General features: G+C 34.2%; 3 pseudogenes; 2 read left to right on the forward strand and 1 right to left on the reverse strand.

Moving 5' to 3' along the window:
- The first annotated feature begins 1063 nt into the window (after nucleotides 1-1063).
- On the forward strand, nucleotides 1064-2394 carry LOC123202247 (annotated as a pseudogene).
- A 1657-nt stretch (nucleotides 2395-4051) lies between these two features.
- LOC123202248 lies at nucleotides 4052-13212 on the reverse strand (annotated as a pseudogene).
- A 12708-nt stretch (nucleotides 13213-25920) lies between these two features.
- On the forward strand, nucleotides 25921-27151 carry LOC123202249 (annotated as a pseudogene).
- The last annotated feature ends 703 nt before the right edge of the window (nucleotides 27152-27854 follow it).

Raw genomic sequence — 27854 nt, forward strand, 5'->3', positions numbered from 1 at the left:
ATGTGTATGCAATAATAGGAAAGAGTTCTTTCTGGAACAAGTAAATAATTGTTTTATAAATATTGTAGTAAATACTTTCATCTATCCTAAATCTACCGCCATCTAAATATTAATGAAAGAAATGAATTCTCTTCTAGTTTAATGAATTAATTTTTTAATGAAAGTGTTTTCATTACAACAGATGTATCAACAATTTAAATTGTTCATGCATGCATGCACGCACCTCTAGAGAGAATGACACACCCTTTTCCGATTTCACGCACCTCTTCGGAGTTGATGCACCCTTTGTGATTACATGTACCCCTTCAGAGTTGATGCACCCCCATTATATTTTTACGCATCCTTTCAGACTTTCACGTACCTCTTTGCATTTTCATGCACCCCTTTACACTTTTGTAGTTGTTCAGAAAAATGCACCGTTTCGAGAAAACACCCCCCTTTCACTCATTTTTGCATTATTTCAAAGAGATGCGCACCCTTTCTCACCCGACACAACCCACACACATCCTGTTTTAGTTATGTCCATCATTTTGTATAAGTATAAAGGTATAGAAATATCAATTATTATATAAAAAATTAATTTTTTTTTTTCATTTGTAAATCTTATTCATTATAGAAAAATTAAGTTTAATCTATATACTCTGAAATATAAGAGCTTAATCTGTGAAAACTGTTGTAAATAGAAAGAAATATGATGAAGGGTATTTTTGAAATGAAAAATGCCATTTACTTAAAAAGGTAAAAGTTGAAAAATCTTGCCGAAAAAAGTTTACTTAGCAAATTCGGTGCCTATTTTAATTAATTTCCCTTTTTTAGGCTTCACAAAAAGTTGTAAAAAAAAGGGTTTTTGTACTTGTTCATACTATTTTTGTTCAGAGTCTGTGTTTCTGTTATCGTTTTGGTTATGCTGAGACTTGAAAAGAAAGGCTTTCAAGATCTGAAAAGAACGGGTTCAGAGTGGTTGAATTGAGGGGCGAGTAAGAGTAAAATATTATTATTAGTTGGGTTTTTTGTGCAACCTGCTTGGTTAGGAAGAGTGGACAACTTTTGTTGCCAACACTGTATGAGATGTCTAAAAATGTCAATAGAAATCCTTTCTACATGTGAGATGCTACCTTCCTTGCTAGATGAGGTGGGGATTATGAAGAAATGTGTGGAGGCTATTGCCATGAATGCTTTCAAGTAGCAACTGGCATCAGGTTGGTCTTAGTTTGATTGTGGTGGTGAATCCGCTGATTTCACTGTTGGGTGCCTTGATTGATGGATTGAGAATCTCTCACTACTTGAGATTGAGTATTATCAGAGTTATCTGTGCCAGGGGAAACTTAGTTGTTTGACTAGATAGCATTACTACGTCTTTAATGCATTACAGGGTATTGGAAGATGTCGAAATTCGAATTTGGTATCTAGCAAGGTTGAAATTGAGCCCTACAACAGTAGAAAATGACGAGAGAACTACAGTGGAAACTCTTGTAAATCTTCTGCCAATTGAGAAAAGCTCTTCCACTCTATAGAATTTTCTTTTTGGGATTCCAAAAACGACAATCATGGTAGAAACGAGCATTTCCTACAAGCTTGAACTGTAAAAGAGGATCGCTTTTTGATTGGAAATGGTTTCACTTGATGATCTCTTTATACCATCCATCTAGGTTGGTGATTCATTATTTGATGTTGACACTGCCCATCGAATACTAGTTAATTTCTTGCAGCGGATTGAAGATGAAGATAATGAAGAATGTGGTTATGAATTGGAAGGCTTTGGTTCTTCAGGCCATGGTTCTTTGTTGAAAGTAGGAAGGCTATGCATATCCAACAGAGATTACTCCTGATCCTTAGTTGAGTTTACAAAAATTCATGGCTATGATTGAGATATTGCCTGATTATGCTTGAATTATTTATGACAGGCTTTGCAGAGTAGTTAACAAATATTTAAAGGTAAGACATTCAAGATTCATGATTCTAAAATCTTGAGTAAACCCTGGAAAGTTGCCTTGATGATTCCTCTTAACTGAAGATATATAATGTATTTTTCTTTGAGATGTCTATCAAGTCTCAATTAGTATGACTGGTGTTGCTAGAGTGAGCTATTTTGTTTATTTGCTTTCTCCTTTTCAACTTTAACATTGGTCGATGTTTTTCATATTCTCTTTCGGGCTCATTCAACGCTGACTGAACATGAGTGTAAGAAGCTCTGCAAGTTCATATAGGTTCTCAGTACATATGGCTATTAGAGTCTTCTATTTTGAGCAACTCCGATTGAAGAACTCTTTATCTGGAACTTCTGGAGATGGGTTCCTGTCATAGAGAATAAGCATTGGTGTCACCAGTGCAGCCATGTCCCACTGAGATAACTATACGTCCTTGAGGAGGGAAAACCAAAATCTAAAAGCTTAAGATCTCTAAAAATGAGAGTGAGGTGCGTGCATGCACCCACACACTCAAGGTCCAGCCTTGTGTATAACCTTCTCAAGAATAAGAGTGACGCACACAGACACATGCACACACACACACATGCACACTCAAGGTTCAGCCTTGTGTAAAACCTTTTATTGGTTTACAATCACTAGTTTAAAATTGTTGGTTACACATACACACAAGGTTTAACCTTTGTATAACCTTTTATAGGTTTGAAATTGCTGGTTGTGTATGTGTATTGTGTCACACACACACACACACACACATTGATCACTTGTGTATGCGTATTGTGTCATGGGCTTCTAAATCTGGCACAATGAAACTGCCCACACAAGATCTCAAGCTAACCCACTTTTAAGGTTCAGCCTTGTGTATACCTTTTATAGGTTTAAAATCACTAGTTTTGTCTTATTTTAGACTCATCAGTAGAGCCTTCTAATTCTCCACCAATTTGTGTCTTGATTTAGCATGAAATTTATGCAGAATTCAAAGACAAAGTCATGCTTGGAACAGTGAATCTTCACTAGTTGCAGATAGAGGTTGGAAATGGATACCAAGGGGCATGTGAATCTTCACTGCTTTTTGTTCACGAGAGAGATGTAGAATATGTTTGGATATTTCACATCATTTTGGGTGATAAGACAAGACTCATTGGATATTTCACATCAATTTTTATTTTTATGTATTAAAAAATGTTACAAGAGTTGGTGTAATACAAATTCAATGACACAGGTTACCACTATTTTAATACCAACATAAAATATTCTACAATAGTCTAACTAAAGGTGGATTTAATTCAAACTAATTTCGAATCGTTATTTAGCTTAGCTTTAATTGAAGTTCACTTCGCCGGCTATTCTTGCAACTTCTTCTACAATTTTTCTCTATTTTTTTAATTTACAATTCTTCTTATTCTCTTACTATTTAAATAAGCTAATATAATCTTAAATTGATCATTTTAAATTCAAGTTAAACCAAATTGATAATTTTTCGAATTCAACTCATCTCAAATCTATCCCTCAACTTAACAATTTGATTACATGAGACAAATGTAAATTCTAATACGCATTCTTAACTCTGAGATAATTGTAAATTATTTCTCTCACTTATGAAATGTAAGATTGAGGTCTAAATTGACTTGACTTAAATTTAATCTAATGTCAAATTCACTCCTAAAGGTTAACTTGAAAAGGAAGGAGTGTTCAACTCATGTTGATGTCATTTGACTAAAATTTATTTTAAAATTTTAATTATGCCAATTGTTATGTTAATATTATGTTGATATCATCGATTTGAATAATCGGTTAAACCAATTAACCCATAAACGGGACCTTTAACTAAATCTAGGATTAAAAACAGAGGTATATACACACCATAATAATTCAATAATTTAATCATAAATACAAATTTCCACAAATAGTTCAAGGATTTTAATATGTTTCCATCCTTCAAAGTTCTTTTAACTAGGGATTGATTAAATTCAAAATGATGTGAATACTATTAATGTAATGACCTTGACCTGGGGTTTCAATTCAATTTGAGAGCACCTTGTGTTTTTATTTGACGATATTATTCATCATTTTAACGATATTGTTTACTTTACCGATGATCATTTGATAATAATATACTCTAGCTCAAATAAGTTTGAGCTTGAGCCAACTCTAGGCTTAGCTCATATTGAATCCCACCTTACATTTACCTTTTCTAAAGAGTTCCATACTTAAATAGTAAGACTTCAAACTACCACTACTACAGCACTACGGCACATGAAAAACCAAATTAAAACTCCTTTTCTAGGTGTTAACGAGGCGAAATGGTGGGAATGACACCACTCTCAAGATCACTGCCTGATATATCAGATGGAAAATATTGATCCCTTGTCATTAACGATGAAGAAGCTGATTCTGATGTTGATTTACTGGTAGAATGTATGGAGGTGGATTCAGAAAATGTTGCATCAGTTTCTGGCATCATCTTCAGTATGTTTTCCAGCTCCCTTGCTACATCCAACATGGATGGCCGACGTTCTGTCTTGTCATGGCAACAATTGAGGGCCAAAGCTACAAACCTCTCCAAGCACTCAGATGGGCAGGGTCCCATTCTATTGTCTATGACGGAGAGCATCAAGCCCGATTCACAAGCTGCATTCACCTGGATATAGGTTTTGTTTTCTCATAAGAAAAAATGCAACAGAGAATAGATATTCAAGAAAGAGTTTTCTGTGTGAGAAAGTACCTCGCGAACTATGTTTTTTCCATGTGATATTGGTTCCATGCCAGTCAAAAGCTCCAGGAATACAACTCCGAGGCTATAAACATCACTTTTGTCTGTCAACTTATGAGTTAAAAGGTATTCTGGATCAAGGTAGCCCTGCATGTATATGATCATTGGATATGTGTGTACTTGTTATGAAGCTGGATATTTGTTGAGAAAGTTAATTTTGTGAACCTTTATTATCCTGGAACATGTGAATGAGCAAAGTTTTATAGATTCAAACTTACTGGTGTTCCCTTGACAATCGTGGAGACATGAGTTGCTATGGTTCCTTGATCATCCAGGGCTGGAGCAAGCCGCGAGAGTCCGAAATCAGCAACTTTAGCAATAAGCTTGGAGTCCAGAAGTATGTTGCTGGCTTTGATATCTCGATGGAACACAGGCGGGTTTGCTTCAGTATGGAGGTAAAGAATCCCTTTAGCTGCATGTAATGCAATGAGGACCCTCATACTGAAATTGAGGCATGCCTTATCTTTACCTACATTTAAATTTCACCATCAAAATTTTAAACCAGGAAAAGAACAAATAGAAGGGGTTTCATACCAGAAAGCCAGTGTCTCAAGGTGCCATTAGGCATGTACTCATACACCAGCATCTGCATAAGTACCAAGAACACAAGCAGATGGTTCATATCTGTGATTCAACAAATTTGTATAGACTTTTTTTTTCTTGGGTAAAATATTCACAAATCAGATGTCTTGGCATCTACAAGACCATACCTGCTCTTCTTCATCACAATAGCCCAACAAAGCAACCAGGTTCCGGTGATGTAATCTTGACAATAATTTTATCTCTGTCAAGAATTCCTTTTGGCCCTGTACAGATCCTATTTCTGCACGTTTTATGGCGACAATTGTATTGTCAGATAAAACTCCTCTATAAACCCTTCCATAACCTCCTTGACCAACTTGAGTTGAGCTGTTAAAGTTGTCAGTTGCCGATGCCAAATCCTTGAACCTGAAGGCCTTCACTCCATCAATTTTCGTTGAAATTTTTCTGGCTGCAAAGCGTAAGGAAGTTCACACTTCTTTCCCAGTAGTATGCTAATATGGAAGATCTTGCAAAAATAAATCATAGGTAGTTGTATAAGAAAGCTCACATAAACGCCTTCTTGACATTGATTGCTGACTTCTGGCATGTCTTCTTGTCACCAGGAATGTTAGAGTTGCAGTTATTGACACAGCACTGGCAATGGCTCCAACTAAAATTGCTGCCAAGACGCCTTCACTAATACTACTAGTCCTTCTTGTCACAGGAATCACTGAATCGTAAGTAAAAATCAAGAGAGCATTTACAAATTGCAGCATGCAGATAAACAGTTTCATTAGAACAAATTAAAGAGCAATGGCAAGCTTAGGTAATTACTACTGGCATAAGGTCCAAGGAGAGTGAAGTTGAGCAGCTCATATGGTCCAAATAGTTCATTACCAGAAAATGCCCAGGATGTAAATATGCGTCCAATTCGGTACACCTCACTTGAATTAAACATAGTTGTGTTGGCTGGAGGAAACAGCTTCAAATGCATCCTTAGACGAGGTCCTTTGTCCCAAACAAACGAATCAATTGATAGTTGATATCAGCTTAAGTTGAGAGAAGTAGTTACATACGCTGAAAAATTGTTGGCATATGGAGGGAAATAATAGAAACTTGGACTTTTTAGCCGGTATCCAATTCGCAAAGGTGCTGCACAGGCACATAAATCACCAGATGCTGGCTCATATTCGTAGAAATTATCCAGGGGACATTCATGAGTAGGACACTTTGAATTGGTCGGTATTGCAGGTTTCCCATCATCTTCTGTTTGAGAATCACAAAATTGGCCTATGTTTGGTATATTTGCATTTGTGCAGATAGGATTGCCGCCAAGCCTTAACATAAACCGATAAAATGATAAGAAATGAATGGCAAACTTAAGGAGCAATATGCAGATCAGCTTTTCCAATATTAAAGTATTTGTAGTTTTCATGATGACCAGAATAACCGGAAGATAGTAGAAAATCAAGTAGTAAAGAGGAAAAATATAATAAACATATAACATCTTGGGGCAATAACTTGACTCACTATCAAGATATTGTCCCTTTTGGACACAGGCCTGGTTTTGCATTTGACATTTAAGAAATTCATAAACTATATAACAAATCTTCTCTTATCATCCTATAAAGACTCCAACATTTGTCTCGTACTTTTACACCGGTCTTCTCTTATCATTTCATACAGACCTAGCATCCGTGGCTAAGGAGTAAGTTATTTAACTAATCTTCTATTATCATCCCATACATACCTATCATATCTTCCATGCACTGATACCAATCCTCTTTTATCATCGCATACATACTTAACATCTCTCCAGTGTTCTGATGTCATTTGTAATAATCCGGTTAAATAGCTTGACCCATTGTCAAGGTATTATTTATTTTAGACATAGTCCATCACGATTGAATTCATGTGGTGACTTGAATTCTAGTAGGGGTTAGGATCTTATTTGCTAGTTAGTCTAATCGAACATAATGGGTATGACTTATGGATTGGAGTGACCTACTATACTACATGTATGACATATTATGGAAATGCGACCAATAAGTATATGTGTCAAATAACTGTCAACTAGAGTTTGTACACCAAAGTTATATTCAAGAGTATGTAATGTAAGTGAGAGTGTGTGCCACAATTAGAGTACACTAAGATTATGAGCTCAGAAAGAGAGAGCATAGAAATCTCTTCTTCATTCATAGTGAAATTTTCTCCATTATTTATGCATGGTTTTTCTGTATTGTGTTTCTGAAGTAAATACTTGTGTTCTTGTATTGAGTATTTGTGCATTTTTGCTGTTTGTTCTTTTAGTTTTCGTAATGTCCTCATTCATAGTGTAATTGACTAGCAACATTTTCCTAATAAGAAAACAACATACCTGACTGTGACATTGTTTGGAGGATTTAGATCTCCTAAAATGCTTGAGAATGAATTGTTCCGCAGATCACTGCATTTTGAATGGGAACAAAGATAAATGACAGGCAATAGATATGTTTTACAGAGCCAGGCTAACAAAACCAATGAAGCTAACTCCAAAAAAAATTAACAAATGAGAACCCTTAATTCATATTTCAGAATAATAAGTTGTCGATGAGACATCCAGGAATTAGTGAAGCATAACAGCAAATGAAAAAGGTTTCATTTTTGAGATCTTACAGTGACAATCTATCATTTGAACTGATGGGCTTCTTCTGCCATATGCTAGCTGGGATGGAACCATTCAAAAAGTTGTTCTCAAGTGACCGGAAGTAGAAGATAATTTGAAAATCTTATCCAAAGTGCTTAAAAAGATCATGGACATAATAATTCATTGGAAATGACAAGGAAAAGTTAGAAGTATATATGATCTCACAGTCTCTGAAGAAAAGGAAGCTCTGCAAAACTTTCTGGGATGGATCCAGTAAGATTGTTTTCTGACAGATCACTGATATGGCAAAAATAAAATTACTCTGACATCCTCTCCATTTTAGTTATCTATTTTGAACAAAATTGTAAAAACACACCTATAGGCAAATCCCACACTAAGCAACGGAGAAATGTTGGGTATGTATAGACATCCCACATTGTTTTTGGACATACTACGACAAAACTGGTTAAATAGTTTATGAGGTTTTAAACTGTTAAGATATGTTTTAGATTGCAAAACCCAAAAAAAAAACCATGATGGACTATGCATTCAGAGTACATGATGTTTTGATAGTAGGTTGGGCTATGAACTAGGACGTTGAGAAAAAAAAAAGTGACAAGTTTACACGCCATTACATACATATTTCTCACAAAATCAGAAAGCTTATCTGATGGTATGTGTCCAGTGAGTTGATTCCTGCTAAGATCCCTGTCACAAGTCCAGTAAAAAATATAAAAGTTGAATTTCTGCAAGAGCTAATGCAACCTACTGGAAGAGAATTGCAAAAAATCTGATACAAAATTAGAACAATACTCAAAACTTACAGATAGTAAAACCTTGAAATCCTGCTAAGATCAGGAACAGCTCCCTGCAAGCTGCAATCTCTAAGACTTCTGCCAATTTCGGGAGAGAAAAGTAAAGCAGCATCAGCATAGCCTATTCTTTGATGTATGGCAAAAACAAACTATCATTTTGATGCTTCCAACAACAGTGACCAACTAGTGATATTTGCAACCTGAAGCATCTATGTTCTCAATATCAACCATGGCCATGACATGAACATTGCACAGGTACTTCAGGTTTCAAACTCAAATTGAAGTAACTTTTAGTGGATCCTGCTATATAATCAGTTCATAGAAACTCCTCTTAGGTGCTTTATGACTAGAATTATACAATCACTGGTATGTTAAAAAATATAGATCTCAAGGCCAAACAATACACATAATTGTTCAGTAGAAGAGTGTGATTGCAGTTGCCCTTACAGTTTTAATAAGTTGGGAAAGTTTCCATACATGCGTGGAATTTCTGCACCAGCAAAGTTGTTGTTATCAAGTTGACTGCAGAGGGAAAAAAGAAGAAAAATATAATCAGTAAAATAATTTGCAATCTGATAAACCAAGTTGCCAGTAAACCTAACCCCATTTAGAATGCCCTTAATTCATACCATCAATTAAGCAAATACAATCAAGCAGATATGTAGGAATAGTTAAGATCAAGTAAAAATAAAAATTGTGACAGTATGGGGCAGACTAACATACAGTATGCGCAAAGCTGGCATCTCTGAGTATTCTAGTGGGAGATATCCGGTCAAGTTATTATTATCCACAAGCCTGCAAGCATGTGTTTAATCAAACACATATCATTCATGACCAGATAACAGCTTTTAGTACAGAGAAACAGTCCAAACGAAAACAATACTGCAGAAAATATATGATAAAAACAAAATCTTTTTTATAAACTCACAAATGAAGAAGTTCGGAAAATCTGGAAAGCTCAGGTGGAAGTTGACCAACAATTGAGTTGTTGTTCAAGTGACTGCAATATTTAAGATACATCAGAAGACAAAATGAGGGGAAGAAATATAATTGCCTTGCTGCATGGTACAATCCTTTGGATCAAAAATCCACTTACAGGTGTTTCACTCAGCTCAAGTTAGCAAAGGATTTTGGTATTGTGCCCGAGATACTGTTGACGTCTACTTGGAGTCTATCCAGGTTTGAAAGTTTGCCTAGCTCTTCTGGTAAAGATCCTGATAATCTGTTTCCATTCAAGAGTCTGCGCAAGCATGTACATCATACAAAGTATAGTATTCTCTAACAACATCATATTTGGATGGGAAAATAACAATTTTCCAACCAAGTTTTGATGAAATGACAAATATATATCTGTGACAAATAAAAAATCCAAATACCTATTACAGTTTTAATCTGTTAGGATAGACAAAAAATTTTTTGTTTAGGTTAAGAGATAAAATCGTTATTTTATCAGTAACATTAAAATAATTAAAATTACATCTAATTTCCCCCTCTTAGTTTGAAAAACTAACATTTCCCTCTTTGATTAAGTTTTAAAAAATTTACTTTCCCCCCCTAAGATACCAAACTTGAAATTCAACCATTTTCTTTGGCGAACGGTGAACCAACAATGAAGGAACAAGATGGAGTCGTTTTGATCTGGACAAAGAGCATCGTCTAGAGAATGGACAACGTTTTGTCGTTAAGTGAAGGATAATTAGTGTCGTCTAGCAATGTGTCATGTCGATCGTCAGTGGTCGGAGGGAGGGGTGAAAAAAAAACTTAGAGATTTTGGGGGGGGGGGGAAGTCACTTTTCAAAGTTCAGGTATGGGGTTTAAATGTTTAATTTTAAAATTTGAGGGGGCAAATAAAATTAAATTATATATTTTTAAATATTATTATTAAATAACAATCTTACCTTTATATTTAATAGAAAATTTCATAAACAGTTTAGGGATGAGTAAGTGTTTAAGTTTTTAATCTGTCGTGGGTGTATTATTAAGATTGAGCTAAAACTTGGTTGCGAAATAGTCCTTTGCCTTATTTGGATATAAATAATTTTATGAACACCTGCATCTACAAATTACAAGTGTGATAAAGATGACATATTCCCTATCTCCTTTGGTATGCTTCCTGTCAGATCATTCCACATGAAATCCTTGCCAGCAGACAATAAATGAAAAAATCTTTTGGCAAAACTGCATGATTAACTTGGAAGATATAAGATAAAATCTCATTTTCTTAAGATATCAACTTCTGTGAATTTTATGTCTCACAAAATTTGAAGATGAGATAATAGTCCAAGCTCAGGTGCTAATGATCCTGAAAGATTCATGTTCAGCAGCCGCCTGTATCAAAGATAAAAATTTAGAATCATTAACTGTCACATCTTTAGAATATGAAGATTCGGCAAGCCAGAATATAGGCAACTAAGAGCATGACTAACATCAGGAAATTCCAAGTAATAGCAAACATGAAAGAGGTAAAAAGGGGTATTGGAAGGACATACAGCTCCTGAACATGCAGGTAACCATCTGTCCCGTTAATCGAGTCAAAACAAAGAACTCCAGTCCAATTTGATAGGCATGGATCTTCCTGGTTCCAGTTTATGAGACTGTCCATAGGATCGATTAATCTGCTCCGGACTGCTACCAATGCACTGACTGCAAATGGGCATTAGCAAATATAGATACCTCTACAAAAATCAGGGGATAAGGAAGTAATTATCTTTTAATGCTAAACCCTCTGAAAATGTAGAAAAGATACATACAACCCAACACCTAAATTCAAGACCTCATCAGTCCCTTGCTGTAGAATTTTTTTCAAAAACAAGATAGTTCAAGAATAGGCAGAACATGATGAGGCAGATCATTTATGTAAATGTATCTCACAAACTATGAAATTTATGTGCACAAATGATGCACCTTGTGATCAAAAATTGTACTTTACAACTGGTGGGATGCTTGGAAACCAGGTGGGCTGTTTGGTGTATTTTAGTTCCTTCGGTTTATTTGTATGACTTCAAACACTTGACTGACTTTACACTGATGGCAAATTAGGCAGCAGAAATCATCTGGTATTCAGGATATAATGTGGAATTTAGCGCAGAAAAGTTCAAAAGCAGATAGATGTTATAAATTTATTAAAAACTTGTAGACGAGAAAAGCTACATATGAAAACTTGGTAGTGAGAGATATGAAGAAAATGGAAAAAAAAAAAACTTAAATTGCAGCAAGAATCACCTTCTGAAGGATCTGCAATCTGAGCAACTGCAAAAACCACCAAGTAACCATAAGATGCCACATAAAGAAATCCACAAAATCTCGTCCCCATCATCTTGATACCCTAAAAAGCTACCAAGAGCAGAAATTGCATGTGTCAGTGATAATTTGGAATTAACAGAATATTTGATTCCCACAAAAGAATGTGCATTTAAACCCCAGAAGATCATGAAGCATGATGAAAGGGGAACGGGAACAATGAATTCAAATTTTCTATCAAAATGCTAGTCTTATAGACTTACTTGGCGAATGGCGATCATTAGTTGACTTTTCTTCTTCTTGAGTTCAAAAACAAAAAGATAAATCTAGCCACAAGTGGAACTATAAAATTTATTGCAAAAAAAATACCTTAAAACACCCGAAGATAATATCTTACTTGACAAGAAACAAATGAAATATGTGGATCCGAAACCTTGGAGCTGGGAGCGTAAAAACTCAACCAAATGAAGTCAAGCAGCCCTATGGTCCATGAAAGCTAAAGAAAACAGATCAACACAGACCAACAAAAAATAAGTTTCTGATAAAATGTTGTCGTCTTATATGTAAGGTTATAGTAGCAGCGATAAGAAATCTTAATGTTTATTATAGTGGAAGATAGCTTTTCCTTGTTGACGCAGAGAAGTATAGGAAGATCAATTTGTAGCTTCTCACTATTACGGGGATGAAATATCTATTCACGCTCTTGAGAGTGATAGATACAAGATGTAATTGCTTCAAGTTTTCTTGGAGTGATATTTATCCAGGAGATACACCATATAACATAGATCACCATAGACACTTCTAGGTGGAGGGAAAAAGGTTTCTGAGATGGCACAGTCATCCTGTCAGTTCATCTAAAACCCCAAAAGATAATAAAGCTTTCTATTTTCTTCATAAGAAATTTTGACAGACAATAAAAGAAGCAACCTTTTGGTCCTCTTGTTTTCACATTCGTTTAAGGAGAAGCTTTTGCTTCAGTTTTTTACTACTATAATGAAGATGGAATTTCTGTAAGTTTACTTGTTACACAACTCGCATGATCTGAACTTGAATCATGAAATGTTGGGGCCACGTCGGGAAGACCAAATTAGTCTTCCTGGTGGCCATATCCGGCACAGCCCAATGCCGCCTTTAATTGTATGTCATAAAGTACATGATCTAGTCAATCCAAGTTTATCCATCACTCCAAACAATTAAGTTGAATGTAGCATTTCCCAGTCCCAAATGCAATTATTTACCAACCAATTGCAATATCATTTCCGAAATGATTTGGTCACCAGCAGCTAAATTGTTTGCAAGATCCGATGCCATAGACAATTCAACAACAAAGGGCATTCAAAAAGGCTCTTTCAGCGCTGCTTTCTCTCTTGGCAAAAAGGCTCCCACTTGATGCCATTGAAATGAGAAATACAAAGTAAGTTATAAAAAGGCAACTGCAAGCTTTTTAAACCATTGAAGTTCCTTCAAATGCATACAGGCATATATTCAATTGCACGGACACTATTGAGAGGAGCCACATAAAATGTTTTTTGACAAGTCAGCAGCTTTGATAGGTTTAGGAGCCAATCACAATAAACTGTCTATCAGTACCCATAATAGATGCAGATGTCAAATAATAGTATTATCTAGTAGAGCTTACGGACGAGAAGGAGCCACAGCATCATGGGTTAACATTTCCTTTGCGTCTCTGTATAATAGTAGCCTAATTATATAATTATACAATCATTTATGTATTCAAAAAATGTACGTGTAATATTGCTCCCCAAGATATAATTAATTGGAAAAAAAAATCAAAAAATGAAACAATGTACGATACAATTCGTAATTTGATTTAAGAGTTACTAATACCACAAACATCAACTTACAAACTTTTAGTTTTCCACTTTACTTTTTCATTTATTAGATTTTTGTAAGAAAAATTCTTACTTTTTTCTTTTACATTTGATTGATTCAATCATAGAAAATTTACTTTTTTACTGTTTAATATAATTTTTTCACAGGGGTATTACTTTCTGCATGAATTTGTTTTTTAATTAAAATATTTATTCAATTATATTGGGGTAGCAAGGCCGTAGCGTTTAGCAAGTAATGTTTCAGAGCCAATATTGGATCAGTTGATCGAATGCATTCAAGCAGAATTTGGTGATTAGTCTAATTTGGATGCAGACTCATGAGTTTGATGACAAACACACTAAAATTGGAGTTAAAAATATTTAACTTTCAGAAACTCGAGTTCGTTTGAGTCAAATACATTTGAGACTTTCTTGAAGATGAATTCAACCCTACTCTTTGTCCATCTTTCCTTTGATATTTAATTTGATAATGTACAAGTGCAGTGTGTTTGCTCTGCTTCTCGAATCATCTTGGCCCCAACTTCAAAACTTTATGAAAACTTTACATGAAAAAAAAGAAGTAAAAGTATTTTCTCTTTTTATTTATGGTCAAGCATTATATTTTCAAGTATTTCCTGGACTAGTGTTATATTCAAGCTTAATAGGAAGTAGAACAAAAGCGCTAGCGACAAAGCAAAGAACTTCGGAAAAAGAAAAAGATGCAACCTAATGAGCACTTCAAGGTTTTTTTTTTTTTTTAAATTTAATTTTCTAAGCTTAGTAAAGATATCAGAGGTTGAAAAGAAAGGAATCTGGACAATGAAAATTCATCACAGAAGCAAAAACACTGGCATAGTATGGCTAGAGTGTCAACTACGTTACCAAGGTTTACTTGAATGTTAGAAAGAAGACTCTATATTAACATAATATCGTTTTCCCAGTTGAAGAGTAGGCAAAATTAGTGTCAACATCAAGGGGCAAGTTGTAGAAAATTCAAGTGGAGAATCTCTCAACAAAACAACAAACAATATTTTCTCAGTCAAACAATCTCTAAGATTAACAAAACTAATGAAATATTAAAACTTTTAAAAAGAAGACCTGGGTTTAAGTTTTTGTTATGTTTGTGAAATCTTGACTTATTTGGTATTCTAGGTTTGTCTGTCCAACCAAAACAGACAGGTCTAGAAATTTGAAAAGAACTTGCAAAAAAGAATAAATATGTAACATGATGGGCAATCTTCAAGTCCTTCAATTTCTTTATAGAAAATTTGTCATAAAAGTAGAACTACTAACATATGAGGGTAATGAGACTTTGATTAAAGTGTCAACTACGTTATTGGTATTTAGTGGACAAAAAGCAACATTAGTATCCAATCCACACATCAAAGAGGCTGTGGAAAACTACGTGAGCAATACGTTTTCCCTATTTTTGGAGGATTGGAAGTCATTAATTGAACTTTAAATAGTAGCAGTTTGTTTTTTCTTCTCAATATGTTATTCCCAAAATTCTCACCCATATAATGGGGGGATGAAAAAGTGAGTCGTCATGTGAAAGAGATCAAACTTAAACTACTTTTATTATTTACTTACTTGACAGGAAGTTGAAGATTGACTGCCAAACAAATATGCACCAGTTTACACAATGCTAGATCATTATTTTGCTATTGTTTTACAATATTTTGTAAGGGGAATATGAATGAAACAATAGTATTTTTCTTAATCGTAGCAGCCATTTCTGATAAAGAATCACAAACAAGAAAAGCCCATCTCTCTATCCACGATTAAGAAAAAGGTAACTCTTTCTCCAGTTCTCTTCAATTCATCAGCTTGTACATGTCAAAAAGAGAAAAAGTCATGCAAGTAAAGTTGTGCCCACTTTGAGGTTATTAACGTAAGTTTCAAGTTCATTCTCAAGCCTTACATGGTGAAGAATGTTATTTGACTGACTGAGTTTAAATGTAGTTGATAAAAGAGATCATGGTTTCTCCATATTATCCTTTCCTCATTCCTTCCGCTTTCCCGCTCCCAAGTTCTGCAGCTCCTTCATCTAAGGATGTACATAATTTGTTTTAAACTACAGTTAGTTTGTAAAATAGTTTGTAAAATAATTTTTAAAAAATAATTTTCAATTTGAGTTATGGTTTAAACAATTTTTAAATTGAATCAAACTGTAAACCGTAAACCATTTTATTTTTAAAAAAATTATATTTGACAAAATTTTTTAAAAAGTAATAAGGTGTACAACTTGTTTTATCGTATTTATTTTTTCATTTTCTTTGCATATATATTGTATATATATTTTATATTTGTTTTACATATTTATATTATATTTAAGAAAACTATAATTTAATTAATTGTATAATGTAATATATATTTTAAAGTGAATGATATTAATAGGCTCAAACTGTAATCCAAACCAGACCAAATCATGTTTTTCCAGTTTAGTTTGGTTTGAAGCTTAAAATGGTTTGATTTGGTTAAAAAATTTTCAAACAGGTTTTTTTAGTGGTTTGAAAAAACTTTCAAACTATAGTAGATTGGATTGTGCACACCTCTACCTTCACCACAAGGTTTGTTTGCAATGGATTGGATGTCTTGGTAAACATATTCCTTTCTTTAAATTTTTGATTATTTTTCTTTCTATGTTTTGATTAGAATAGCGATGTTTACCGTCTTACTGTAGTTTTGTATGAGTTTTTCTTTTTCTGTGAGCTTACTTGGTTTTTTAAGGGGGAAATTAATTAAAATAGCACTGAATTTGCCGCTTAAACCTTTTTCGACAAGATTTTTCAACTTTTACCTTTTCAATCAAATGATATTTTTCATTCCAAAAATATCCTTCATCCTATTTCTTTCTATTTACAATAGTTTTCACAAATTAAACTCTTATATTTCAAAGTATACAGATTAAGTTTAATTTTTGTATAATGAATAGGATTTATAGATAAAAAATAGATTAATTTTTGATATAATAATTGATATTTATATATCTTTATACCTTTACAAAATAATGGACATAACTAAGACAAGATGTGTGTGGGTTGTGTCAAGTGAAAAAGGGTGTGCGTCTCTTCAAAACGGTGCGAAAATGAGTGAAAGGGTAGGCATTTTCTTGAAACAGTGCATTTTTTCGAGCGGATGCGAAAATGTGCGAAAGTGTAAAGGGTTGCATGAAATGCGAAGGGATAAGTGAAACTATAAAAGGGGTGCATCAACTATGAAGGGGTGCGTGAAATCGTAAAAAGGTGTGTAATTCTCTCAAGGGGTAAATGAAATCGTAAAAAGGTGCATGAAATCTTAATTAAAAGGGTGCACCAACGCTGAAGGGGTGCGTGAAAGGGTGTGGCAAAGATGAAGGGGTGTGTGAAAGGATGTATCACTTTGTAAGGGTGCGTCATAACCTTAAAGGGTGTGTGAAAGAGTGCAATAACATTGAAAGGGTGCGTAAAAGGGTATGTGAAAGGGTGCATCATATGATGCGACAATGCTAAAAAGGTGTGTGAAAGGGTACGTTACTTTGGAAAAGGTATGTGTTGGAAAAGCTGCATGAAAGGGTGCAGCAACGCTGAAGGAGTGTGTGAAGGTGCATCACTTTGAAATGGTGCGTCATAACTTGAAGGGGTGCGTGAAAGGGTACATCAACGTTGAAGGAGGTGTGATAGGTGCATCCAACTTGAAGTGGTACATTGAATGAGAAAATTAATAATCTTTTGACAAACAAAGCAAACATAATAAGAAGATCAACAGTTTCAGCCAAGACCAAAACTACCCCACCCTCGATTCACACTCGGCAAACCGATGTCAGAAAAACTATAACAATGTCATTTGAGTTATCTTAGGTATGTATACATTGTTAACATTGATTAGATTAGAGTTTGGGATATTTAACTTGGGATTTAGGTTTTTATTTCATTGGATGTTCGAATGTTGATAGGTTTCATTACAGTATTATCAGTTTAGAATATAATGTCATTGATTTTGCTGGATTGATTGTGTTGGTTCGTTGTTAAGGGAGAATGAAAAGTTATTTTAGCCATACTAATGGACCTTCGTGCACCCGTTCGTACATTCATGCACCTCTTCACACTTACAGATGCACCTTTCATAACTTTCATGACCTATTTCTTAGTTTCATGCACCTATTCAGAGTTTGATGCATCTTTTCACACTTTCACACTTTGATGCACCCTTTACAATTTCATGCACTCATTTATATTTTCACGCACCCTTTCACACTTTCATGCACCATTTTATATTTTCATGCATCCTTTCACATTTTCATGCACCCCTTCACACATTCATGCACCCTTGCACATTTGCACGCACCATTTCATACTTTCATGAACCCTTTTCACACTTTGAAGTACCCTTCACATTTTCACGCACTCCTTCACATTTTCATCCACCCTTTCACACGTTCATGCACCCTTTCACATTTTCATGCACCTTTTCACACTTTCATGCACCTTTTCACACTTTCACGCACCCTTTCATATTTTCACGTATACTTTACACTTTCATGCATCTTTTCACATTTTCATGCACCTTTTCGCACTTCATACTTTAATGCACCCTTTACAATTTCACATACTCCTTCACATTTTCACACACCCTTTCATACCTTCACATGCCCTTTCATACTTTCACGCACCCTTTCATATTTTCATACACCCCTTCACACTTTCATGCACTTTTACACATTTTCATGTACCCTTTCATATTTTCATACACCCTTTCGCACTTTCATGCACCCCTTCACATTTTCACGCACCCTTTCACATTTTTATGCACCCTTTCACTCTATCACGCACCTCTTCACATTTTCACACACCCTTTCACACTTTAATACACCCTTTCACACCTTCACGTGCTTTTTACAATTTCATACACCCTTTCACATTTTCATGCACTTTTTCACACTTTCACGCACCCCTCACAATTTCCACCCACCAACTTACACTTTTATGCACACTTTTACACTTTGATGGATTATATTGGTTGATATTTTAACATTGCAAAACCTTTCACATTTTTAACGGGTTTACCAGGGAATTGGAGTTAATGAGCACTCTGGGGAAAGAAGGTATAACGATGCTCATAATTTTTTCATAAAGTTAAAAGTTAAAGATCACATGGAAACGGTAAAGGAAATCAAAAATACTCTTACTCATGCCCAGAATGAATTGTTCAAAAAGAGTTGTTTCGAGTGATTTTTAAAGATGAAAACTTTGAAACATAACTTTAGTTTATTGCATTCTATGTTGTTTCTGCAAATCAACAAAGGAATGGTAGGAGAGGAATTATGGTTTCGGCTTAATTGGGTTGACTGTAGATGTAACTCTGTTGAATTTACTCTAATAACAGGATTGAAATTTAGTAAAGAAAAGGCTGGGAAAATAATGATGAAGATGTTGTTAAAATATCTACCTTATATCTGCTTCATTATGGATCGTTGGGATCAGACAATAGAAAAATTGTATCAAAGCACGTTTTCATAGAGTTGATGATTAGGATACATTTAACTCATCTCTATGGGGTATGCTTGTTTGGAGGATGACTGTTAAATCTTTGGATAAGACTTTACAAAAAAAGTATAATAAAGTTTTGAAAATGAATCCACCATATTCACAAAATATCCTAATATTAACTTACGGGGATGCGAGGATGTGTAGTGGCATTTCAAGTAATGTTCACTTTTTTGTAATATTTACATTTAGTCTAAATACTAATATATTTCTAATTATTTTATATATTAATAATATATTTTTCGTATGACAGATCTAAATATACGAAACACTTAATAATTTAAAAGATTTTATGGTTTGTAAATCTCTAAAGAGGATTCGCCCAATGTTAAGGTGAAAAAGTTTAGAAGGTCCAAACTGGGAGGAGATTGATCGTATTTTGAACTCTTTTGAAGTAAGTTATTATGTTGTATAATCTAATACTATTAAACATCTATTATTTTGACCTTTTAACTAACCTATTATGAACATTTTTATGATGTTACTCCTTGTTTGATTGCATCCACAGTTGAAAGATAGTCATCTTAGTACAAAGATGTTATGGAATACATTAATGATCGAGAAGGATGTGATACTACTCCTGCCGCTATAACATCTCCTTTGAAAATCCAATCTTCACGTTTAAGTTGGAGTACTTCTGTTCATAGGTGACAAAGTACAATTATACGTAGTTTTATGCCATTAGCTATGCAGCTATTTGAGTGTAGCCCTGTTATATCATCACCTCGACCGACAGAAGAAACACTTACTCGTATGGATATAACCGCATTTGCACAAATACATGAAGATAAACTTGAATGACTTTAGGAGTTTCTCCAAGGATTCATATAAAAAGTTAACGAATGACTTGGAAACATCAACGAGCGTCAAACGATACTTGAAGCACATCAAGCATCGATTGAAACCAAGTTGATAGAGCTTCAACATAGGTACCATGCAACCCCTAGTGAAGAGTTAAGTCTTTTAATCATATTATTAATTATTTAGAATCTATTATTTTTTTTTAAATAAATGATTAATTTTGTCTTCAATACTATTCTTTTTCTAATTCTAGGATAAGTCAACAGAAGTAGTGATTGAGTTCTCTAATAATGATGATGCGGGTATCTATCAATCAACTAATGTCATAAATGAAACTCCAATATAGCAACATTCGAGTACTCGTAGGGCATTACGAGGAAGAATTGTCAAGAAGGGTAAATCACTTCAGAGCATGAGATGTTTTTGCAATGGTACGGTGTCACTTCAGTGTCAACTAATGTCACTGATCCTTTCAAATAACATCATGCACGAGAGGTTTTTCAGCCATCATATCCAAAAAGAGAAGAAAATAACATGTTTGAATATTTGCAATGGTATGAGGACACTCCCAAAGAGGCAACGATAGTCACTTATCTGTACGGACCATGTGTTAAAAATCAATGGTAGAAGCTACTATGTGAAGACAACCAATGGCTGTTGGATCCGGTATATACTTTTGAACTCACACATGAGATTATTTTGACGTCATATTTTTATTTTGCAATGCTTTCTCACTATATTTATAATATTGTTCCTTCAGCACATTGATAATTATTTAGTGGTATTACGACATATGTTTCCATCAGCTAAATGGACTTGTGTGAAGACGTCTTTCGATGAGTGGTTACCACATGAAATAAAGGATTGGGAAAAAATATGGATTCGATAATTATCAGTGGTCACGTTTATTATTAGAGCCGATCAAAGGAATAAATGATCCAAACTTAGATTGAGGTTATATCTCATGGGCTCACATGGATTGGGTTTGTCACATTTAAATTGATATTGATATATTATTTTATTAGGCATATTAGTCACAATGATATTGATGGTATAGTATTCTTTCCATTGCAGGTGTACGTCTAGACTTAAATGCATAGACTTTGACCATGTATGACTCATCCAAAGCACTTTTGACTCTACAGAGAGGTTCACTCAGACGATGACATGTTATCTTTATCTTCCATCTATTATCAACGTGACAAATTATTAGGAGTCTTGAGGTCTTGAGCCAAAATTAGAGTTGTCGATGATTATGAGATGTGTCGATGTACCCCAATAAGGCCCTGCTTTCAGTGATTATGGGACATTCTCATTATATATTTTAGAGTATTTTGCCAGTGGACGTGATTTTGATTTTCATGCAAAAAACACTTCCCACATGCATTGCATTGTTGCATCGAAGATATGGAAGCATGGTGGCAATTCACATTCTTCATGATCTTTCGTATTATACTTAAACTTATGTATATTATGAAAAATTTGCATATTTATTTCATATTGGTTGGTTGAGGTTTAGGCATGGGTTGATTAGATGCATATCCTAAAGTAATTTTTTATTTACTTAATGTTTGGGCACAATCGAGTCGATTAATCCTCAATATATATATATATATATATATTGGAGTGTTGTATCTTTGATTTTGGTTTATACATGTAGGGAACTGTTGGAATTATAAAAGAAATGCTGCCGAAATTTTTTAAACCAATGTATAAATCAAATAGGTGATGATTACTAAATAGTTTTGCCCTTATTGTTAGTTCACTTTGATGATTACGTTACAGGCTAAACATCTTAACCAAAGTTTTTTGCAACTTATGCATCTCAAATTTGCTTTTCATGCTCAAGTTGCATGCTTAAGTTTTATTCTAATGAAAATGAATTAGTATGGGGTAAGAAAATGAAAGAGGCAAGCTAGCAACATTCTAAACCAATACCGACCATTTCCCTTCGTAGAGACAAATTTGCAGTCGTCCTCAAGACACTCAACATATACCAAATGCAAAAGCAGTTGAACATTAAAAGAAAGCAAATACAAAAACAATATATCTAACTAATACAATATATCTAAGTTAATAATCTCGATTAAAATATCTGATTTACATTATCTTAAATTATATTCTTCCTAACGAATCGATAACTGATGAAGATGTTGGAGCCTGCGGTAATGGATTTGTACAAACTAAATGTGTATGCCCTTTTGATGATATCTACTGCATTCTACTTGATGTACTTCTTCCCCTTCAGACAGTCTTCTATTATGTTTAGAAGGACGATTGGAACGTCGATGTTCCATTTGTGGTGGATGAACTATATTGTAGGGTGCACCCATTCAGATGGATTGCCCAATGGTTCTACACTCTCCCTTTAAATTGTTTTCCAATATTTAGTTGAGTAATCCTTATTCACCCATGGATAACAATTTTGAGAGGTTTTGAAATCTGGCAATTGCTGCGACGTGTATTTATGCTATTTTTGATAGTTGAAATTTCTTACAGCTACATTCTTTTGTTACAAGATTGACTTTAGTGGCTGGTCTGTCAGAAATATGCACTTCATATCTATCAACGGTTATTGGTTTGACAATTATATTGGCTTATTTGCGAATATGACTAGCTAATTTGTTTTCAGCCTATGAAGTTAGAAGATGAGTACAAGTACCTGCATGATTGCACAAATACTGAAATATTAGTAATTTATGAATTTATACAAGCATCAAATTATCTGCACTAACAAATGATCATACCCACCATATTGCGACAAGTATAAAACCATTTTTGTAAAGTCAAACGTAGAAATTCAAGGAGTATCATCACTGGCAACTTGCATGCGTGTTATGTCAAAGTATTAAACGACTCAACAATATTTGTGATCATAATATTATATCGGATATTGAGAAAGTGAGGACGAGCCTACCATGCATAGTCAATTCCTTCCAAATAAGCTACTGTAGTGGGGTTTTCAGTTTTAATCATATGCAAAGCCTCGTCAAAATAATACTTCTATATATTTTGTTTGTTTGTATCAACTATGCATATTCCCCTTTACATGATGGTTACACCTACCATGATGTGTATTAGAAAACACTTCTCCCACGCAACAAGTGATAACATGGTACCTATCTGAGATGATTGCTAGATTTGAGAGATCTTTAATACATCTGTGTAATGCTTGAAGAAACAAGGTCCAAGTAATCGTTTCCTTCTTTCCTTAAACTCCAAAAGCTAGTGGATAAATTTGATTGTTTCCATCTTTTCCTATTGCAAAAAAAAGTGTATCCCAATATCGACCTTTCAAGAACACCCTGTCAATACAAATAACAAGACGACAATACTCACTAAATGCTCTAACGACGTATCCTAAGGCCATAAAGACAAATTGAAATCGATTATCCGAGTCAGTGTCTATTTGTATAATAGTGTCAGGGTTTTGTTGTTGAAGGTTATAACAAAATATCAGTAATAATATGAATGACTTCTCGGGTGAACCTCTTATCTCATTCAACGCCCAATTTTTTGCATGTCAAGCTTGTACATGAGATATATCATTTCGATACCTATCCGTCATATCTGTTATAATATCTTTTACCCTATACATATGGTCATCTGCAGTAAATAATGTCTGTAATATTTTTCGAAGTGTCATTTTTTCTGCTTACCTATGATAAGGTCTTATGACATCGTGAGAACAAGTATGTGTTCCTAACTTTTGCAACACAAATATATTGTTGTTACTTAACTTCACCCCTCCTACTTTCTATTTGTATTGTTGATGCACACATTTTATATCTTATCTCTTTTTATTTGAACTTGAAACCTTGCATTGATAACCATTTTCTAATGTATCTCTATATAATGTATCTATTAAAACTTGTTTAGATGCAAATTAGTCTGTCATTTTGAATCTGCCATTTGGTGGTATAGCTATATGAATTTCAATTCCCTCATTTTCAACGTCTTGGTAGGGTTTTGGACTACCAAAAAATGGATTGGAACTATAATGCATTGGAGCAATGTTAACCAAACTTTTTGGCGCTATCACTAACGTACCAACCCCTACATCATTAACAATATCATCACCAATATCACTGCCACCATTATAATCCCTATCACCCTTATCATCACAACCACGATATTCATATTTTTCTTAGAAGTGAATATCATTTGTTGGTAAATTATCTATTTGATAACAGCCTTTGGGTGTACCCAATATCGATTTTGGGCCTCTTTCACCATGTGCCCAGTCTTGAGATAGAGGATTCCAACCAACATTATTCTCAATACTGTCATGATCATGGTTTATATTTACCCTGCTATTTTTTGGTACACTTTCTGGTTGTGTATATATGTTATCTATGGAATGAACTTCAATTGATAGATTTTGATGAATCCCTTGATGAATCTCTTGTTCTGGTTGTGAATATTGTTCATAATTACCTCAGAATTCAATTTGTTGTATCACCACTTCAAGAAATAAGGGAGACCTTTTGTGTGACTTATATAGCTACATCATCATTCGAATATCATAATCATCTTTTAATAAATAAAACAAATCACTAAACTTTGTTAGATTTGACATATAATTTTTTATCTTATTATAACTTTGATTGATACCCAAACGAGAACATACTTTTTTTACAAATCCGTCTTAATTGATTCTTCTATTTGCTGAAAATAATTTATGAACTCCACTAATATATTTTAAATTATTACCACCTTTACTGTGCCATTGCCTACCAAATCCAAGCATGAACATCACTCCTACCATTTTTTTCGATCAATGGATTCAAGAAACAAAAATGTGGTGGTTTAGAATGAAGCAAATTTGGAATAATGAAAATAACTGAAGAAAGATATACTTACGAAATAACAAGAAAGAGTTCTTTCTGGAACAAGTAAATAATTGTTTTCTAAATATTGTAGTAAATATTTTCATCTGCCCCAAATCTACTGCCATCTAAATATTAATGAAAGAAATGAATTCTCTTCTAATTTAATGAATTAATTTTTTAATGGAAGTGTTTTCATTACAATAGATGTATCACCAATTTAAATTATTCATGCATGCATGCATGCACCCTTTGAGAGAATGACCCATCCTTATACAATTTCACGCACCCCTTCGGAGTTGACACACTCTTTATGATTTCATGCACCCTTTTATGATTTCACGTACCCTTTCAGAGTTGATGCACCCCCATCATATTTTCACGCACTCTTTTAGACTTTCACACACCTTTTTACACTTTCGTACATTTTTGCACCCACTTAAAAAAATGCACCGTTTCGAGAAAGTGCCCACCCTTTCACTCATTTTTGCACCGTTTCAAAGAGACAACCCATACAACCCATACATATCCTGACTTAGTTATATCCATCATTTTGTAAATGTATAAAGGTATAGAAATATCAATTATTATATCAAAAATTAATCTTTTTTTCATCTGTAAATCTTATTCATTATAAAAAAATTAAGCTTAATTCGTATACTCTGAAATATAAGAGCTTAATCTGTGAAAACTGTTATAAATGGAAAAAAATAGGATGAAAAGTATTTTTGGAATGAAAAATGCCAATTGCTTAAAAAGGTAAAAGTTGAGAAATCTTGTTGAAAAATGTTAAAGTGGCAAATTTGATATCTATTTTAATTCATTTCCTTTTTTTAGGCTTCACAAAAAGTTAAAAAAAAAAAGGTTTTTGTACTTGTTCTTAGTATTTTTATTCAGAGTCTGTGTTTTTGTTATCGCTTTGGTTATGCTGAGACTGGAAAAGAAAAGGTTTTAGGATCTAAAAGAACGGGTTCAGAGTGGTTGAATTGAGGGGTGAGTAAGAGTAGAATATTATTGTTAGTTGGGTATTTTATGCAACCTGCTTGGTTAGGAAGAGTCGATAACTCTGGTTGCCAACACTGTGTGAAATGTTTAGAAATGTCTGTGGAAGTCCTTTCTACATGTGAGATGCTAACTTCCTTGGCAGATGAGGTAGGGATTATGAAGAAATGTGTGGAGGCTATTACCATGAATGCTTTCAAGTAGCAACTGGTATCAGGTTGGTCTCAGTTAGATTATGGTGGCAAATCCACTAATTTCACTGTTGGGTGTCTTGATTGATAGATTGAGAATCTTTCACTACTTTAGATTAAGTATTATCAGAGTTATCTGTGCCAAGGGAAGCTTAGGTGTTTGGCTAGATAGTATTATTGCGTCTTTAATACATTACAGTGTATTGGAAGATGTTGAATTTCGAATTTGGAATCCAACAAGGTTGAAATCGAGCTCTACAACAGTAGAAAATGACCAGAGAACTATTGTGGAAACTCTTGCAAATCTTCTGCCAACTGAGAAAAGCTCTTCCATTCCATAGAATTTTCTTTTTAGGATTCCAAAGATGGCAATCATGGTAGATACGAACTGTAAAGGAGGATCGCTTTTCGATTGGAAATGGTTTCACTTGATGATTTCCTTATACCATCCATCTAGGCTGGTGATTCATTATTCGATGTTGACACTATCCATTGAATACTATTTAATTTCCTACAGCGGATTGAAGATGAAGAAAATGAAGAATATGGTTATGAATTGGAAGGATTTGGTTCTCCAGGCCATGGTTCTTTGTTGAAAGTAGAAAGAAAATACTTTTTCGATAGAGATTCTCTTGATCCTTACTTGAGTTTGTAAAAATTCATGGCTATGATTGAGATATTGCCTGATTATGCTCGAATTGTTGATGATGGGCTTTACAAAGTAGTTGACAAATATTTGAAGGTAAGACATTCAAGATATCATGAGTAAACCCTGGAAAGTTGCCTTGATGATTCCTCTTAACTGAAGATATATGATGTATTTTTCTTTGAGATGCCTATCAAGTCTCAATTAGTATGATTGGCGTTGCTAAAGTAAGCTATTTTGTTTATTTGCTTTCTCTTTTTCAATTCTAATTTTGGTCGATGTTTTTCATATTCTCTTCTAGGCTCATTCAACGTTGACTGGACATGTTTTTCAAGTCTCAACGATGTTTTTCATAACCTCATTTTCAGTCATTTTCAATCCTTATCTAGAACTTTTGGAGATGGGTTCTTATCATGAAGAATAAGCAGTGGTGTTACCAGTGCAACCATGTCCCATTGAGATAACTATGCATCCTTAAGGAGGGAAAACCAAAATCTAAAAGCTTAAGATCTCTAAGAATGAGAATGAGGTAAGTGCATGCACCCACACACTCAGGGTCCAGCCTTGTGTATAACCTTCTCAAGAATGAAAGTGAGGCACACAGACACATGCGTTCACACACACATACATACTCAAGGTTCAGCCTGGTGTATAACCTTTCATTGGTTTACAATCACTGGTTAAAATTGCTAGTTACATATACACACACACATACACACAAGGTTCAGCCTTCTGTATAACCTTTTATAGGTTTGAAATCATTGGTTGTGTATGTGTATTGTGTCACACACACACACACATACACACATTGATCACTTGTCTATGTGTATTATGTCATGGGCTTCTGAATCTGGCATAATAAAACTACCTACGGGATCTCAAGCTAACCCACTTTTAAGGTTCAGCCTTGTGTATACCTTTTATAGGTTTAAAATCATTAGTTGTGTCTCATTTTAGACTCATCAGTAGAGCCTTCTAATTCTCCACCAATTTGTGTCTTGATTTAGCACGAAATTTATGTAGAATTCAAAGACAAAGGCATGCTTGGAACAGTGAATCTTCACTAGTTGCAGATAGAGGTTGGAAATGAATACCAAGGGGCATATGAATCTTCACTGCTTGCTAGT

The sequence above is a fragment of the Mangifera indica genome, chromosome 18, assembly GCF_011075055.1.
Source record: "Mangifera indica cultivar Alphonso chromosome 18, CATAS_Mindica_2.1, whole genome shotgun sequence".
NCBI lineage: Eukaryota > Viridiplantae > Streptophyta > Magnoliopsida > Sapindales > Anacardiaceae > Mangifera > Mangifera indica.